Below are 18,361 nucleotides of genomic sequence, written 5' to 3'. Positions count from 1 at the left end.
CTTTCCATCACCAGAAATCATAAATTAATGCTACATGCAAAGCGATATGGACCCAATATTAATTGTTATATATCTAGGTGAGATTACAGACAAAGTGTACAAATTTCTCTAATCATTTAAGCAGATGTCCATGTATGTATGTTTGAAATATTAATGCATTATTCTTTACTTGCATGCACACCTGCAACACTCATTCCACTCCTAATTTCTATTTAATGATTTCTTTACATCCATATCCTGTATTTCCACAGATCCTGTTACTGTCTCCCAGTATGTCTTTGTCTTTCTGATTTTCTAAATTTGGATCCAGACGAAAAAAAATAGAAATCTCATCTCTTTAGTTAATACAGAATTATTAACATTGTCTTGTTTAATACTCACAGTAAAGTTAAGAGTCTGGTCCAGCCATGCCCCCAGCTATTTAATATATGGTCCGGGTAGTCATAGATAAGATGGCATCAACCCAGTCAATTGGTGTGCATGTAGTAAATCTTTTTTATTGGTTTAGAAATTAGTGCAAGACTATCTGCCCTTGTGATTCATTTTTAAGCCTAGCCAAATTTCCCATCACAAATGTAAGAATCAATCCCTATACTTTGAGTCTATGAGGTAAATACCTTAACCATTACACCAGCCTCAACCACACAATAGTAATAATCCTATCTGTTAACCAAGTAGGCTAAATAGAGACAGTCCCTTTTCAGGGGTGACCCAGAAGCAATGGCTGGTTAAGTGACTTACTCAAGGTACTTAGTGAAACCAAACACTTTAATGTCACTTTTGCCCCAAAGAGACTTCTTCAGAATAAACATTAACTAACAAACCAAACCTTATATACACACATCAATCTAATGAGGTTACATAATAATCAATTGTCTCATGATTCAATAATTCATAGGTTCATAGGTAGGTGCTAGGCTATCTGCCTGAGGGCATTTATAAGCCTAGCCAGAGTGTGTCAGCTTTTGCTGCCCCATTGATTAATTAACTGAGCCTCTGTGAAGAAGAGCCAATGAAGTGATCCCAGGGGTGTATTTTCTGTTACCCATCCACTCGTCAAGGTTTCTCTTGAAGAGTGTTAGTGAGGGGCTATGCCTAATGTAGTTAGGAATTTTGTTCCAAAGCATGGGGGGTCTCTGTGACAGGAATCTATCCCTCCAGCATGTTCTATTTATTCAAACACCCTCCCCAAACTGAAACAAAGTAAAAAACGTTTAAGAAAACATTTGAAATATACACATAAAGAAAAAAAATCTAAAAATATAAACAAACAATGATGTTTATTTTATATAATTTTAAAATTATTTCAGTGTTTTAAAAACATTTAACTTAGTACTGTGTTTGGAATTATTGTGGTTTCCATTCTACCTGTCCAGCAGATTTTTTTGGTTTATTGGTTGGTGTTGCCTCTTTATCTTGTGGGGATTTTAGTGTTTGTGACTTGCTCAAGGTCACACAGTAGTCAAACACTGGCTAAAGGAATCAAACTCTGTACCACAGGAAATACAGCTCACAACCTTAACCTCTGCATCAACTGCCATTTTAAGTAAATTCTTGCTTCTAGCATCAGGAGAGAAGACACAGTAGGCACAACTTCTAAGTCATAGGCCAAAAGATTGTCCCCTCATTCATTAAGATGTGCCTACAAGAGCATCAGCAGTGTACATTTCTTTGCCTAGCTTGTAAACAGTTGTCATATCATATATTTGTAGTGAAAGCAGCATCTTCTGTAACTGCAGGAGTACCCTATGCAGTGGCATGCAAAGAACATATTGAAGTGGTTTGTGGTCACATTCCACACTAAGTGCTCTGCCATTAATTTAGTTGTAAAACTTATCATATCCATAACAATAGCCAAGATTTCTTTCTCAGTATGAACACAACAAATCTGAGAACTGGTTATTACTCTGTAGCTGTATGTTTTGCATTTTCTGGAAGAGCACTGTTCCAATACCAGACTGGCTTGCATCGAACTACAGTGGATGTAATTTGTTCACATCTTAAAACCACACGTGAAAGATTCAACACAGACTTTTTTAAGAACTAAGAACTTATTTCCCTACTTTGGCTGCTCCCAGTGCAGTAAGTGTCCTTTCCTAGTAACTTCATTAATGGCATGAATACTTCAGAATGGTGTGGGATGAGCTGGGGTAGTTATTGCCCCATACATAGTTCCATAAACAGTGAATAAGCTTTGCACATACTTATACTGTCTGTCACTCAAGTATCAGTCCTAAGCTTGGTTAAAATTGGCTAGAAGTCACCAACACCAGATATTTTGTCACTTAATGATGGCAGGACTAGTTCATTTGCAGTAATGGTACTGTTAAATCCAAAAAGGAACTTATATAAAGTATTAATAATGGAGAGAGGCAGAGGCCCAAAGACAGACCCTTTAGTCAAAGCTGCCTTGATTTTATCTAGGATATAGTCATTCATTTATATTCCATTTATCATATTCTGGGAAGTGAACAAGAGCATCTCCCATCAGTCAATGGGGTGAAAAAAAGAAAAAAAAACATATACAGGTACATACACACACACACACACACACACACACACACACACAAACAAAACATGTCTTCTTGATGTAGAAAGAAACCAGAGCATCAGGGGAAGACCCATGGACACAGGTTGTATGCGTAGACTCACACTGAAGATCCCACAGCCAAGAAACAAACTGCAGAGACAAGAAACTATGAGGCAGCAGCACTGATTGCAGTAACACAGTGCTACTCAGGATAAAGTCAGTCTGACTGAAATAAACTCTGCCGGCCTTGTCTGTATAATCATGGCTGACCGATTAGATGGTGGATCACCACTCTCTCAAACATGGAGTACTTTTAGCAAGAAAACAGACTTTTTCAATGCCAAATGCTCTACTGAGGTCAATGAAATGGCTCATTTTAGCAGTACAGCACAAATAGTGGTGTAGATAGGATGTTAGGGTGCTACAATCCTTTCAACACCTATGTCAGAGGAGAATGTGCAACCATAATTGTTTTTAAATTCTAACAGTTGCTTATTGACAAGTTCTTCAAAATCTCAGGAAGAAATTGCAGGAAAGAGATTAGTCTGAGGTCATGTGGCTCTTAGTGGTGGCTGACCTTTTACAGGGACTTGATAAGGATATTATGGCATGGAAATGAATTACAGCTACTAAAAGGGGAGCTGTAAAGTGTGTGGGTGAGTGGTTTACAAATATAGAGAGTAACCTATTTAAACAAAGCATGGTGAAGGGAACTATCTATCATGGGGTCTTTGTCATGCAGAGGTAGAATTTCTTTCTCATCTTTCCTATGTGAAAATGTCTTGAAGTGGAATATTGGAAAATAATTGCTCTGTGTATAGGAGGTGAGACAACTGGGGATAATCAAAAGGTAGGTTATGGGAAGAGTTAGAGTTTCTGTTAGGAGGGACTTCGAGATGAAATATATCACAAAGGCATTTAGGAGGAAGACCATCTACATTTATTCCACATGGAACAATTATCCAAGTACCAAGTCGCATTTAGACTTCATACAATTTATAAATTCAAAGATTATAGGTTCATAGTTTAGTACTCGGCTAACTGCCCCTGCGAGCCATTTTAAGCCTAGCCAGTTATTCCTTATGAGACTCAAACCCTGCACCTTGTGTTTATCAGGCAAACACCTTAGCCATTAAGCCACCCTCCCAATAGATACATTATAAAATATATTTTGTAGAGTCAACTTAACTGTAAATTTTGGAAATGAAGGTTGTCTTTCTTCTGCAATTGTAATTTTTTTCCTTGGCATATTAGCTCTTTTTGTCTTACTTTTGTTTATTTGTTTAAAGGATATTTATTTTTTTACTTTTTTTATTGTGTTCTATTGTTCTATTTTCCTGATTTTGTTGTTCATGAAAGTTTTTCTTTCCTGTGAAGGATGTGCTTGTCACATTTGGGATGTATTGATTTCTATATGTTGCAGTCGTTCACTATTTTACTATAGAACCTTCAAGCTCTTTTATAGGTGGTTGTTTGAAACTTGAATTATTTATTTATTTTACATTTGTTTACTGGGAAAGTCCAATGGGGCAGAGCCAATTTTCAGCAGAGGCCCAGGGACAAAAGCTCCACAAAAAGGGACAGTACATACAACGTTAGTAACAGTAAATACAGCATGACAAACTATACATACAACATAAGTTACAATAGACAGAACAAGTCTAACAGTAGATACAACATCAGATATGGAACTTAACATAGCAATATTGATAACATAGAAACTATGAGTATTAGTTTACATTTGTAAAGGGAAAATACTTCTATATTTATCACACATTTAAGAATAAAAAGAAAAATCGTAATACAAATAAGATCACTGTCCAAGAGACAGGCTGAATAATTAATGGAGAGTGTACTTATGATAACAGGAGATCAGCCAGGGGTGTTACATGAGCAGAGCCAGGTGTCAGCTAGATAATTTTTGAGTAGTTTTTTAAACTGGTGTGTGTTGTCAGCGGTTCTAATATTCTGGGGGAGGGAGTTCCAGGTTTTTGAGATATAGGAAGAGTATAAGGAGTCTCCTGCAGTGTTGTTAGTTTTAAAGAGTTGTAGTAAAGATTTATTTGATGGCCGCAGTGTCCAAAGGCAGTAGTAACCTTTGGAGAGCTAGAGTTTTTTCAGGCTATAGAGTAATGTGTGGGCCATGATTAATTGGCTATATTCAAGAAGCTGAGGTAGTTCAAGCCAGTGATGTGACCCGTGTAATGATCCAGTAGCAAATGTACCTATTTTGTTATAACATGTATTCAATTTATCTAAATCTGTTTTTTTTTTTGTGGTTGATAAGGATGGGTGAAGTGTATAATAGAGGTGGGTTCTGGCTATGGCAGCTCTTGAGTCTGTTAAAAATTTTCAGTTTCTGTAAATGTGCCCATTTTTTTTCGTGGACTTTAATTGTTTGTGATATATGCAAGTCAGATCTTAGCTTATCATCTACAATGATTCCTAGTAGTTTGGTGGATGGCTCAGGTATAATTATTGTGTTGTTATTGGCTATGATGTGGAACTTTGGGAGGAATCTAGTGGCCTGGCAGGTTTAAAGATCATAAGTTTTGTTTGTTGAGGTTAAGAATAAGTTAGGAGTTAGCCAGCCATGTTTCAATTTCTGTAAAGGCCTGTTGTGTTTTGTGCTGAAGTTGTTGCATGGTAGGGGCTGCACATATTAATGCTGAATCATCTGCATATTGGACAATGGCAGCAAGTGAGGTGGCTGAGTTGAGGTTATTAGCGAAAATACCGAAGAGAAGAGGGCCAGGTATGGATCCCTGTGGGACCCCAAGGGTAATAGGGAGAAGTGTGGAGAGGTCATATTGCCACTTAATTGCCTGCTGACAACCTGTTAAGTAACTATGGAACCATGAGATACATGAAGGATGTATCTTTAGGTATGAGAGAGCAGTTAAAAGTTTGTTGATGGAGACTGTGTCAAATGCTTTAGACATATCCAAGAAAACTGATGAGACTATGTTTCCTCATTCCTATATTGGTTTATGGTGTTGGTAAAGCCAAGTAGAGTAGTGGTTGTACTATGGGACAGTCTAAATCCATGTTGATAGATGGAAAGCAAGTCACTGGATGTGAGATATCTCATAAATTGGTAATGTACATAATTTGTCCAGGAGTTTTGAAAGTGGGGATAGGGAAGCTATGGGGTGATAATTAGATAGTTCAGTTGATTTACCACCTTTATGTAGGGGGATAATATAAGAAATTTTCCAGATGGTAGGGACATAGTTTTTGGAAATTGATCAGTTAATCAGTATTGATATGGGATATGATAAAGCTTCAGGTGCAATTCTTAGAAACTCTGCTGGCAAGTTATCAGCTGCAGTTGTAGTTGGTTTCAATTTTTAGCAGCAGTTTTTCTATGGTTTTGGTGGGGATGGGTTGAAATGAGAAGGATGTTGAACCAGTGTCCTTGAACTCCTCAGTGAATAGAAAGATTATTTTATTTGTTTGTGTTATCTTTTGGTTACTGATGTCTTTATTTTACTTTTTGTGTGTTGACTGCTAAGCATCCAGCTTGTGACATTGCTTTGGATATGCTGCTGCTTGTTGTACATCCATTTGCTGTTGTGACATTGTCCTCGATGCAGTAGTTGTTATGCACTTTGTCTGGAGATCAAAAAAAAAATGTAAACAAAATCTGTAGGTCAAAGATAAAATAACCAATACAATTCAGGAATTCCAGTTTTCTTTACAATCCTTTTGCTACCGTAACCCTAAATCCAATGCAATTGATTTGAAGGTTTTTTCTCATCAGGGCAAGAGCCCACTTTAACTGCAGCAACCTAATTTGAACAAAGTGCATTTGTTCAAGTGCAAATTTTTTGCCACCCCCCCCCGGAAGCTGACCAGCAGCTGCTATCACTGCATCTTTTGATGCACTTGGTGTACTAGACCTGTCTTAACCTCCCCATCTTTGCTCAACCCAACCCAAATCCTGGGCCACTGTGGAGATTGAGGACACTAGTTCAGTATTATACTGCTCCTGATACTCCTGCTGCTTTTGTGGAGTGTATTGTAACCCCTCCCACCCTGGGGCAACCTTGCAAGTTTCATAGCTTCTGACTAGGGGAGATACATGCATGAATCAGCAACCTTCTGACCAAGCAGTATAACTCATGCAGTAAATTTGCCTGGCTCTTAATGCTGCTATCACATAAAGCCTAGACAGACTCCCTCTCTTCCCCCAGAAGGGGTGAGCCACTATTAGCCTCTGCATCTCATTTCCATCTTCCCCCATTTGATCCCTTCAATATCAGTGCCACTAGTCAAACCTGGGCTATCTGGGAATCATTAAGAGTTTTATCCCTCTGTACCTTTGGGCTGGACATGCACACATTTTCACCACCTGACTATCACACAACTGTCTAGATACTTGGGCAAAATGAGCTACATGATTAAATTCTATTTCCTTCACCACTCTACTAATCTCCAGAGACACGTTTTTTTCACCACAGACACGTTTTTTTCACCACAGAAATACAAAGATTGTTTTGTAATATCAACTTTGTTATGACATCATATTTACTCACAATTGTGTGAAATTTGTGTTCCATATTTGTGCACATAAGCATAAATATTTCTGCCATTATAACCTGGACAACAATGAGAATACATAATTCACAAAACTCTTATGAAGACCTCTCCACTGGACAGTCAGGTGTGTGAAAAACATCCACTTGAGCATGGACAGAAAATTAAAGATTTCAGGAGCAAACTCTTTAATGTTTTTTTTAGACAAACTGAACAGGAAAACTACACCAAAATAAAAAGTCATGGAACACCATTGCTGAAGCTGCTTAGTCATTTAAATGCATTTATAGGTGCCATTTATGCCTTATTTTCCTGTTTGCAATCTGGAAATAAAGTTAAGGTATTTTGTCCCCAAAAAGAGAATGATGCATAGACTTGATAGGATATTCCAGTACTCATTGTACAAGTTATGCATCAATGATGTACATAAAATTGTTGTGAAAACACTGTTTGTGGACTATACTAGTCCAGCATGAAGAAATGAACAACGAATAATCTGGAGGGTGGATGTAGGAGGGCATGGAATATAATTGAAGCTACGTACTTCCCTACTAAATTTTGGATCATGTCACCTTGCTTTTAATCAAAACCACCAAACAATTTTTCCCCAGTAGGATATCAGTCATGCTGCTTTTTGAGAGATTACAGATTTCCTATTCAACAGCATGGCTGCCCCAATGCTCCAACTATTCTCAATGTTTCAGATTCATTTTTAACAACTTGACCTGGGTGTTTCACCCCTTTGGGCTGGGGTCACCAGTCTCCCCATACTGGTGATGCCAGGGCTTTCATGACAGTTGAGTGACCCTGCAGGTTCCTACTACTTTTCAGAGAGACAAGCTTAAATGGGTGTGATCCTAAACCCTTTATGTGATGATGTCACTTTTTGTAATCATCATAGTCTGGGTGAGCAATTAAATGTAGCCTTGGGCTCATCACAGCACTAGGCCCTAGGGCAGCAGTGCCTTTCAGACCCTCCTTCACCCTTAATCTGACTACCATTCTGAGCCCCTGTCTCCAAAGAGCTACAGGTAACATCCTACCTTCCACTAGCATATCATCCCTGTTCCTTCCAGTGGTGAAACGTGAGCAGACAAAGCCTTGTCAGTCCTTTCCCCACCCCAGCCCCAGCAATTGCCTAAGCCACTGCATCAGCTGTAGTCTTGGCTTCATCCTTAGACCTGAAGTAGTATATAGAAAGAGAGACAAGTATTAATTTAGATATTCCTTTTAGTGCACACTTCCATATTCATTTAGGTATTAACTTCACTGCACACTTCCAAACTGTACAGTTTAGGGTAGTATTATACTCTGTATTAAACTGACAGGACACTTGGATACATAGCAGTGGGAAAGATGCTAGAATGCAGCAGGGGGGACACTCAGATAAATAATTCACTCAAATGAGGAATTCAGTTTTTCATTTTTTCCTTGCTCTAACAAGAACAGCTAACTGCTCCTGATTTTACAAAACATCCCTGAGTTTGCCTCACATTTATGCATGAACCAAAAAGAAAAGATAAAACTGAAGACAACAGACAAAGAATCCACTTAAAACACCAATTTATTGGACCTCTAGCGCTTTGGCAACCACCTTCAAGGAGTATAAAACATCACATAACTTACACAGTTTATATACCCTAATACATCTAACAATTAACCTAAACCAATTAATCAATAAACATTAAAAAATACTTAATACTGCTTTCTCATCAGATAAGAAGCTGCCAATTACATTCCACATTCAGACCCTGAGGAAATAAAGTGTCGTATTTCAAAATGAAAATACTTTCTTTATATAACAACTTCTTTTTATACAAATCATCAGAAAATACACCCTTCATAATATGTTCTAAGATAGTGGTTTGTAGCCCATTTGGATTAGAATTGTGAACCAGCATAAAATGTTTAGCAACAGGGCTATCGTCTTTTTTATTTATAATATTCCGGACATGCTCCTGCAGTCTAGTTTTAAACTTTTTCTCCTATATATACAAGGTTACAAGGACATTTCAACACATAAATAATACCTTCAGTGTTACAGCTATTTATATTTTTAGCCTCAAATACATGGCCATTTATATACTTAAAAGTTGGAACAATATAATGACAAACATTACAATGACCACAGGGTGAAGTTCCTAGTCTCTGCATTGTCCTATATTGCAGTGTCTTAGTGGGATATTTAAATTTACTGTGTACCAAGATATCTTTTAAGTTCCTACCTCTACGAAATGAAATGCCTAAAGACCTAGACAATACATTTTTTAGGTCCATTGATCTAAATAAAATTCCAGTAGTGTTTAACAATATCTATTAAAACATCACTGAAAACACTATATGTAGAGACAAAATAAACTAGTCTTTCCTCTTGATTTCTAACATCTAACTTATACCCCTTACTTCCATATTTATAAGTACCAACTTTATGTTGTTAATTAATAACCTTATCTATAGCTGTTTGAATACTAGCTTCACTACAGCCCCTCAATCTAAACATCTCACTAGTCACAATAATTTCTTTAAAGAAGTCAGTGTCAGTATTACATAGCCGTCTAAGTCTCATACATTCCCCATAGGGGCAAGGAGACCAAAGTATGAACTGGATGACAGCTAGTCCACATCAAATACTGATTACTATCAGCAAATTTTCTATGCACAGACATACGTAAAGTATTGCTGTACTCCAAAATCAGATGCATGTCTAAAAAAGTTATATCTTTGCCCACCTGTATGCCATCAAAGGAAAGTCCAAATCTATTATGTTGCATAACTTCTATAAACTGACCAACATAAGATATCCCACCTTTACAAATAAAAAGATCTATAAAACGAAAATAACTAACTACATAATTTTTTAAAAAATCTATATGCTATAACCATTCTAACTCATACAAACCCATCATCAAGTTGGCATACATGGGGGCAAGAGATGCCCCCATGGCAGTGCCCTTGATTTGTCTGTATATTTGTTCATTAAACATAAAAAAAAATTGTTATTTAAACAAAATTCCAATATTTCAATAATATAATATGTTACTGGACTATCAGCCAAGAAATATTTTACTGCTTCTAGTCCAAACTGACACTGTGTGTTAGTATACAAACTAACAACATCAACGCTTATAAAAAACATATCTGCACTCCATTGTATTTTAGATAATTTTTCCAAAAAATCAAAACTATCCCTAATATAACTAGATAACTTTATTACATAAGGGAGTAAATATTCATGCAAAAATTTCCCAATATTAGATAAAAAATATTTTTGAGCAGATACAATAGCCTACCAGGTGGGTCAACCCCACTTTTATGTATTTTTGGAAGACAGTAAAATAAAGCCAACTCACTGTCATCAGTATTAAACTTTTTATCTTTGTCATTTTGTGAAAAATATTTAACCTCACTCCCTTAGATATAAGGGTGTCAAAATCATTCATAGCCTTAATATATTCATTTGTATTACTCTTAACATAAATATTGGTATCATCCAGATGTGTCATACACATTTTATAATATTGAGCAATATTCATCACTACTATCTTACCACCTTTATCAGATGGTTTAATAAGATGTTCATTATTCGCTAACGCCTGTAGTTCCTTGCATTCCTTTTTATTCGAGTTATATACCAACTTATGCTTATACTGCATAAAATCACAAAAAGCATTTTCTACAGCAAAATTCAACATTTGAGAAAAACACTTTATATGTTCATGTTGGTATGGAGGAATAAAATCACTTTTACTCATCATTTTATCAGTTTTTAACAAACTATAGGCATTATAATCACTTGCACAATCAAAGCATTCCACAGGGTCAGATACACAAGAATAAAAACTGTTCTCTAAACTACCAGATTCTAACCAACAACCATCACCTTCTTTATACTGGTTATTGGCAAAAAATATATTAAATGTATCTTCCTACACAATCTAAAAATATCACACTTTAATTCATGTAACCAAGGCAGCACTGTGGGTATATATTTAAGACCATAATTCAAAGCATTCATCTGATCTACAGATAAAGACACACCAGAAATGTTATGAACAATAGACATTTTCTTACACTCAGGTGCAGTAGTTACATGGATTGTTTCACCCACATCTTTGTAAACAAAAGACACAGAACTGTCAAGAATATCTTGCACAACATTATTTACAGTCACACTAATACCATTTGCTTCTCTAGTTATCATTGAAACTGTGTCCTTCTCGATTGTTAAAGTTCCCAGACTGAAATCTTCCTCTCTTCCGCTCACTTTGCTCTCTCTGCTCTTCCTGAAACTGCTGATTCCCTCTCCGAAAATCTGAGGTTAATCTGGATGGATTTTGAGCTGCTGGTAACGCTGGAAAATGCTCTCCTTCTCCTCCACCATTAGAGGAAATGCCCGAAACATCTGAAGCAAAAGACACACTCCTAGAAGGAGCTGGTGATTTCTTAAAAGGACCAGAGCCTTTATTACGATGAAAATGTGTTGGTTTTTGCCATAAAAAGGCACGATTACTTTGATAACCTTTTAGATCTCTTTTCAGTTTTGTGCATTTCCGATAAATGAGTTATTTTTCATATTTATCTAAACCAATATTTACATCTGCTAAAAACTTGTCAAACTGCATAGATGTAAGTCTTTTGGATAAGTCATTATAGGCAGCTCTAATGTCTTCCTTAAGCTTGTTTTGTTTCACACAATCTCTTTCTAATAGAATGGAAATCCATTCTAAAGTACAACGATGAGCTGCCAATAACCATTTCTTAGAACATTGCACATCCCTTTCATCAAACATATCAAAAGGAGTAGAGGAACTTTTAAAGGCTCTTAGTTCCCTAACTGTAATATCTAAGTCATCATATCTTTGCAAGCTTAACAGATTAAAGTATACAGCAGTTTCTTTATGCAGTAACTGTTCCAACTTACTCATTAAAGCACTCGATTCACCAGAAGGACTAGAAGAAGGGCCAATTTGTCCCACAGAGGCAAATGGATCATTCACTGTAGAATTTCTTGCTTGTTCAAGCCTTTCAAAAAAATGTGAAGTAGAGGAAACACCCACTGAAGCAGAAGTATTGGCAAGGTTGGAACCAGCCATACCTGCAGCATTCTGATGCATTACAAAACTGTCCATAGTTTTTTGACTACCTTCCAGTGTGTCATCCCTTAAGAGCCTAGGGATCCCAAACGAAGATTAATTCACCATAAGAACAGACCAAACACTGCATGAACCAAAAAGAAAAGATAAAACTGAACACCACAGACGAAGAATCCACTTAAAACACCAGTTTATTGCACCTCTAGCGCTTCGGCAACCGCCTTCAAGGAGTATAAAACATCACATAACTTACACAGTTTATATACCCTAATACATCTAACAATTAAACAATTAACCTAAACCAATTAATCAATAAACATTAAAAAATACTTAATACTGCTTTCTCATCAGATAAGAAGCCTCCAGTTACATTCCGACCCTGAGGAAATAAAGTGTCATATTTCAAAATGAAAATACTTTCTTTATATAACAACTTCTTTTTATACAAATCATCAGAAAATACACCCTTCATAATATGTTCTAAGATAGTGGCTTGTAGCCCATTTGGATTAGAATTGTGAGCCAGCATAAAATGTTTAGCAACAGGGCTATCTTCTTTATTATTTATAATATTCCTGACATGCTCCTGCAGTCTAGTTTTAACTCATTACATCCGAGTGACGCCTCCAGGTGCATATGCAGTTACCTCCTACTGCTCTTCTAGGCGTCAAATATTATTTGTTCATATTGCATTAATAATTCCAAAATCATGCTACATACAGTGTATCAGATTATTTTATCTTGAAGCATACATGATGGCAGACAGAACTGTATTGATATCTGACCTCTGTCAATGAGTATTTGTTAGAATTGTAAGGTGCTAACTTAATTTTTAAAGGCTCAGGCCACACCCACTAGGAGTTAAAGGTACACACTTAAAAGAGTTGTACTGGAGGGAATGACTTCCTTTTACTTTCTCCTATATATACAAGGTTACAAGGACATATCAACACATAAATAATACCTTCAGTGTTGCAGCTATTTATATATCTGCCTCACATTTATGCTCTGTCGCTCATAGTATTTTGGATTTTCTGTTAGGTTGCTAAAGATTATAGTCAGTCAGTGATGCCAGACATTAGAGCTTTATACTTATTGTTCAGAAAATGTACGCTGATACAAAACCTGTTGTTCTGTTAACTTTTTAAACTGAATTAGAGAAATATTTAAACATTTCCTGATTTTGAGGCTTTGCCTCCCCCATTATTTTTGTCTTTGTTCATAATTCATGCTGAAAGATGCTGAGATTTATGGTTCTCGGTCACCTTCTCACTCTCTAATACTGACATCTGACAGTTGGTAAAGCAAATTAAGGCAACACAACGGAGTTTCCACCACTTCAATCAAAAGCATGCTCTCCAAACTAAAAACCTCATCAACAGCAGCCGACCTACTCCCCAGCTATTTCTTGAAACTCACAGCAGATGCTATTGCTATCCCAGTCTCCACTCTCATAAACAGATCAATTGTTGAAAACTATGTGCCCAGACTATGGAAAATATCCTATGTTACACCCATACATAAAGGCAGGACCTCCACTGAACTTAATAACTACAGACCCATTGCTTTATTCTCCCCCCTGACCAAAATCCTAGAAAAATGCATCCATACCCAGATGCTAAACTATCTCCTAGACAGCAGCATCCTGTCACCTACTCTGCATGGTTTCAGACCTGCCCATAGTACCACAACAGCCCTACTCTGCTTCACAGACACAGTAAACCGTCTCAAAAATGAAGGCCTACAGGTGTCAACCCTTTTTTTGGATATGTCCAAAGCATTTGACACAGTCTCAAACCAAATCCTGCTAAACAAACTAAACCAATGGGAAAATTCTCTCTCTCCTCAGCTGCCCATAACTATAGGAGTCCCACAGGGTTCTATCTTAGGACCACTACTATTCACAGTCCTCACAAATGACCTCCATACCTCCACACAGCATGCATCTATCATTCAGTATGCAGATGACACTACCTTAATCTGTGCTGCACAAAATATTCCCACCCTCCTGCAAACAACTCAACTAGCATTCTCTGACGTTGAAACTTATCTTACCAAAGCCCAACTTATCCTCAATCCAAAGAAAACTCAGCTTATGATGATACCCAGTTCTAACAAAAACACTGATAACAGTCAATTCACTATCTACTCCACAAATGCTACTCCAATCACTCCAGTGGCTCAGGCTAAGCTATTGGGAATAACTATAGACTCCCACCTAAAATTTGATAGTCATCTCAACTTAACTATTAAAAATGTATATGCCAAACTGGGATCACTCTACCGTATCAAACCATTTCTTACCAACAACACAAAATCAGCCATTGCTCACTCCCAACTTCTATCCACCCTACTCTATGCATCTCCCATTCTGATTAATCTCAACAAAACTGAACTAAGCAAAATGGAAGCCTGGTATAACAGAATTGCCCGCTTTGCTGCAAATTGCTCATATAGAACTCATCACTGTACTGCTTTAAGACAGCTCCACTGGCTTGAACTACCCAACCTCCTAACTTACAATCAGCTCTGCCTCTGTCATTCTATCTATTACCTCCCCAATAAGAGTCCTGCTCTCAAAAATCTAGTACAACATCACTCAGCCAAAAGGCCTCTTAAATCATCAAGCAAACTACTACTAGAAGTCACTAACAGCTACAATAGCTTTGGAGATGCGCTATATAGTAGTTCAGTGGCTATAAAATGGAACTGTCTCCACTAGCATTCAAAACACATCATCCAAAGTCTCCTTTAAAGACCTCATCAGGCAACATCTCAAGCAAAGTTGGCAGTGCCATAATTGCTGCCCAGGATAGTGAAAGTGGATAAGGTATACATACTAAATCTAAAGTACTTGATAATAGTTTTCAGTCTTACTCACAAACACTGGCTAATCTACAATGTATGTACTGTACCTGTGTACTATGTATGTATTCTACCTATGTTCCAAATTTCAGCTGTACACCACAAATCTATTAATTACCTTTATTTTTAAATTAATATTTCTTTGTTTGTTCTCTCCAGTGTAACTGCTGATGGGCCGCATACCACTATAAAAACATGTCTTTTGTAATTTGTGTGTATACTGATCATGTCTAACTAAATGTATCTGTAATTTTTCTTTGTGGAGCTTTTGTCCCTGGGCGTCTGCTGAAAAAGGACCTTTTCGGCTCAGTCAGACATCCCCGGTTAACAAATGTAAAATAAAATAAAAAATAAAATAAAATACTAAGCTACTTCTTGTATTAAAGCATTTGCTTCAATGAGTCTTCATTTGCTTACTGTGTGACCTTGAGCAAGTTACTTAACCAGATGAAGGTCTGGGGCATCTGAGATATTAGGATAACCTCCTTAATGGTTTCCTGGACATAATGAAGAGTAACTAGCTATTTAATGTTTTGATTTTTGTTCATCCATCCATCTAGCCATTTATCAACTTCAACTGCAACTTTATCTTCATAAACAGTAGTACTGGAATAGCAAAACAGCACAAAGCTAGATAACACAAGTTGTTTACAATAAAAACAATAGCAATACAAAGTATATGAATGCGATGTAGAAAATGATAAAATGTTGAATAAAAAACAAAACTTCCAATAAAAAATCATGATTATAAAAGACAAAGACCATTAAAAGCAATTTTGCTATTGGTCTAGAATATTGTTACTCAGTTCCAATTTATTTAGGTAGTTGACGAGAGATATACAAAAGCAGACCATAAATGTACACTCCCGAAGTCACCATTATAGTAGGTGCCACTGGTATGCTGCCTAATAGGCAAAAATGGGAAGTAAAGTACAACACCAGGGAGACCATTACTATAAAATGAACTCCCACAGGTAAGTGTGATGCAGGAAATACCGGGGCAAGAAGGCCAACACCAAGATTTTGAAGACAATGCAATACTGAATTGGAAGCCCGAGCCAGCTATGTAACATGGGATTATTTTGTTGATATAATGATGTACCAGTAAGTAGCTTGGCTACAGAGGTTTGCATTAGCTGTAGACAGCAAATGTGTGGGTCATAGAATCCAGTGTAGAGGGTATTACTCAAGTTAAATAGTCAAGACAGGAAGAGGTCAGATCATGACTGACTACAGACAGACACTCTTGATGCATTAGAAGTCTTATCTTGAAGTTATTCCAGAGACAGAAACAAGATGGCTTTATCATGCCTGATATTTGACCCCAGAATGTCAACAGGTTGTCTAGAATACTACCCAGACAGCACACCTTTGAAACAAGCTCTTCGGCTGCAGCCATAAAGGATAAATGATAAGTGAGAGAAAGAAGATGAATCTGGCAAAATCGCATCAACCATCATAGTCTCAGTTTAGAAAGTGCCATGCCATTGATAAATGTCTTCAAAATCATCTTAAAGAAAACGCACACTTGCTGCTTTATCCTGGGGAAAGTGGAGGCAGACCTGAGTGTTATCAGCATAGAAACAATATGTTAGGCCTCTACTTCTAATGACCACAAAGGGGAGTATAAATACCATGAAAAGCAGAAGGCCCAAGATTGAACTATGTGAAACTCCACATTCCAGGGTGTGATGCAGAAGAGTTTAGCCCCAAGACTACTTTTTACATACAGTCTGACAGAAAGGAAGTAAACATCTCAAGAACTGCAGACGAGAGTTCAGTAAGATTGCAGTTGTTCTATCAACATGCCATGATCAACAAAGTTGAAAGCTGCATGCAGATTCAGCTAGACCTGGGAAGAATGACATCAGTGGTCTTTAACTACCAGGAGTCGATTCACCCCTTAATATGCAGGTGTTAGTGCTATGTCAAGAACAAATGCCACAATGATATGTGTTCATAGGTTTACTGATCTTAAGATACAAATCAAGCTAAACATGGAGAACTTTCTTGATTATCTTAGGTTCATAGGTAGGTACTAGGCTATCTGCCAGAGGGCATTTATAAGCCTAGCCAGAGTGTGTCAGCTTTTGCCGCCTCATTGATTAATTAACTGAGCCTCTGTCAAGCAGAGCCAATGAAGTGATCCCAGGGGTGTATTTTCTGTTACCCATCCACTCGTCAAGGTTTCTCTTGAAGAGTGTTAGCGAGGGGCTCTGCCTAATGTAGTTAGGAATTTTGTTCCAAAGCATTGGGAGTCTCTGTGACAGAAATCTATCCCTCCAGCATGCTCTATTTATTGTTGTGATGAGGTTTAGCTCACTAGAGCGAGTGGCTCGCAGTGACTTGGATTTCTTTAGGTGGAACATGTCCATCAATTCTGAGTTGGACATGGCTTTGTAAGTCAGGCAGAGATCACCTCTGAGTAAGCGATATGCCACTGAGTACAGCCGGAGTTTTTCCAGTTGGGCTGCATAGGACATATGTTTGAGGCCAGTAATCCTCTTGGTGAGGCACTTTTGTGGTCTTTTCAGCTGCTGGAAGTGTCTTGTGAAGTACATCTCAAATGGGGCATTGTACTCTATGATGAGTCTGATGAGTGATGAGTAGAGGGGCTCTATAACCTCTTTATTTCTAGGTGCAAACCCTTTAGTAATTAGATGGGCTACATAGAAGGATTTCCTAACTACTTTGGCAATATGATTGTCAAAGGAGAGATTACTATCTACCTGGGTCCCCAGATCTCTTATTACCTCTTCTGTACTAAGGGGGCTGCCACCTATGTGGTAATTCATGGGTGTTTTGTTTTTCCCAAATGGGATGACTATGCATTTTTTGGCATTTAGCTTGAGACCATGACTTTGACACCAGGTGTCCATCTCAGTAAAACCCTTTTGGAGAATGTCTGTATCAGCCAGAGAGTCAATTATGGCTCACAGTTTGCAGTCATCAGCGAACTTGGTTAGCCATAGTCCTCCTGTGTTTACCTGTACTTCTGAGAAGTATATGCCAAACAGTAAGGGTCCCAGGACCGAGCCTGGTGGGACACCACTTGTGGCTGGTTTAGAGTCGGACCTGGAGCCTGCTATTCTTACCGTGTGAGTTCTGTCTGTAAGCCAGTTGGCAACCTATCTCGTGACATAGGGGTTTATGTTCAGGCTGATGAGTTTTTCTATAATTCCCGAGTGGGGAATGGTGTCAAAAGCCTTGGCAAGGTCAAGGTAGGCTGTGTGAACCACCTTACCCTCATCTATGGCCTTGGAGAATGTCTCGAAGAAGTCAACCAGGTTTAGTAGGCATGATCTGCCCTTAACAAAGCTGAACTGGGTTGGGT

Source organism: Protopterus annectens, chromosome 1.part1 (genome assembly GCF_019279795.1).
Source record: "Protopterus annectens isolate FY-2018-M chromosome 1.part1, PAN1.0, whole genome shotgun sequence".
Taxonomy (NCBI): Eukaryota; Metazoa; Chordata; order Ceratodontiformes; family Protopteridae; genus Protopterus; species Protopterus annectens.
This window is presented reverse-complemented; position numbering follows the sequence as displayed.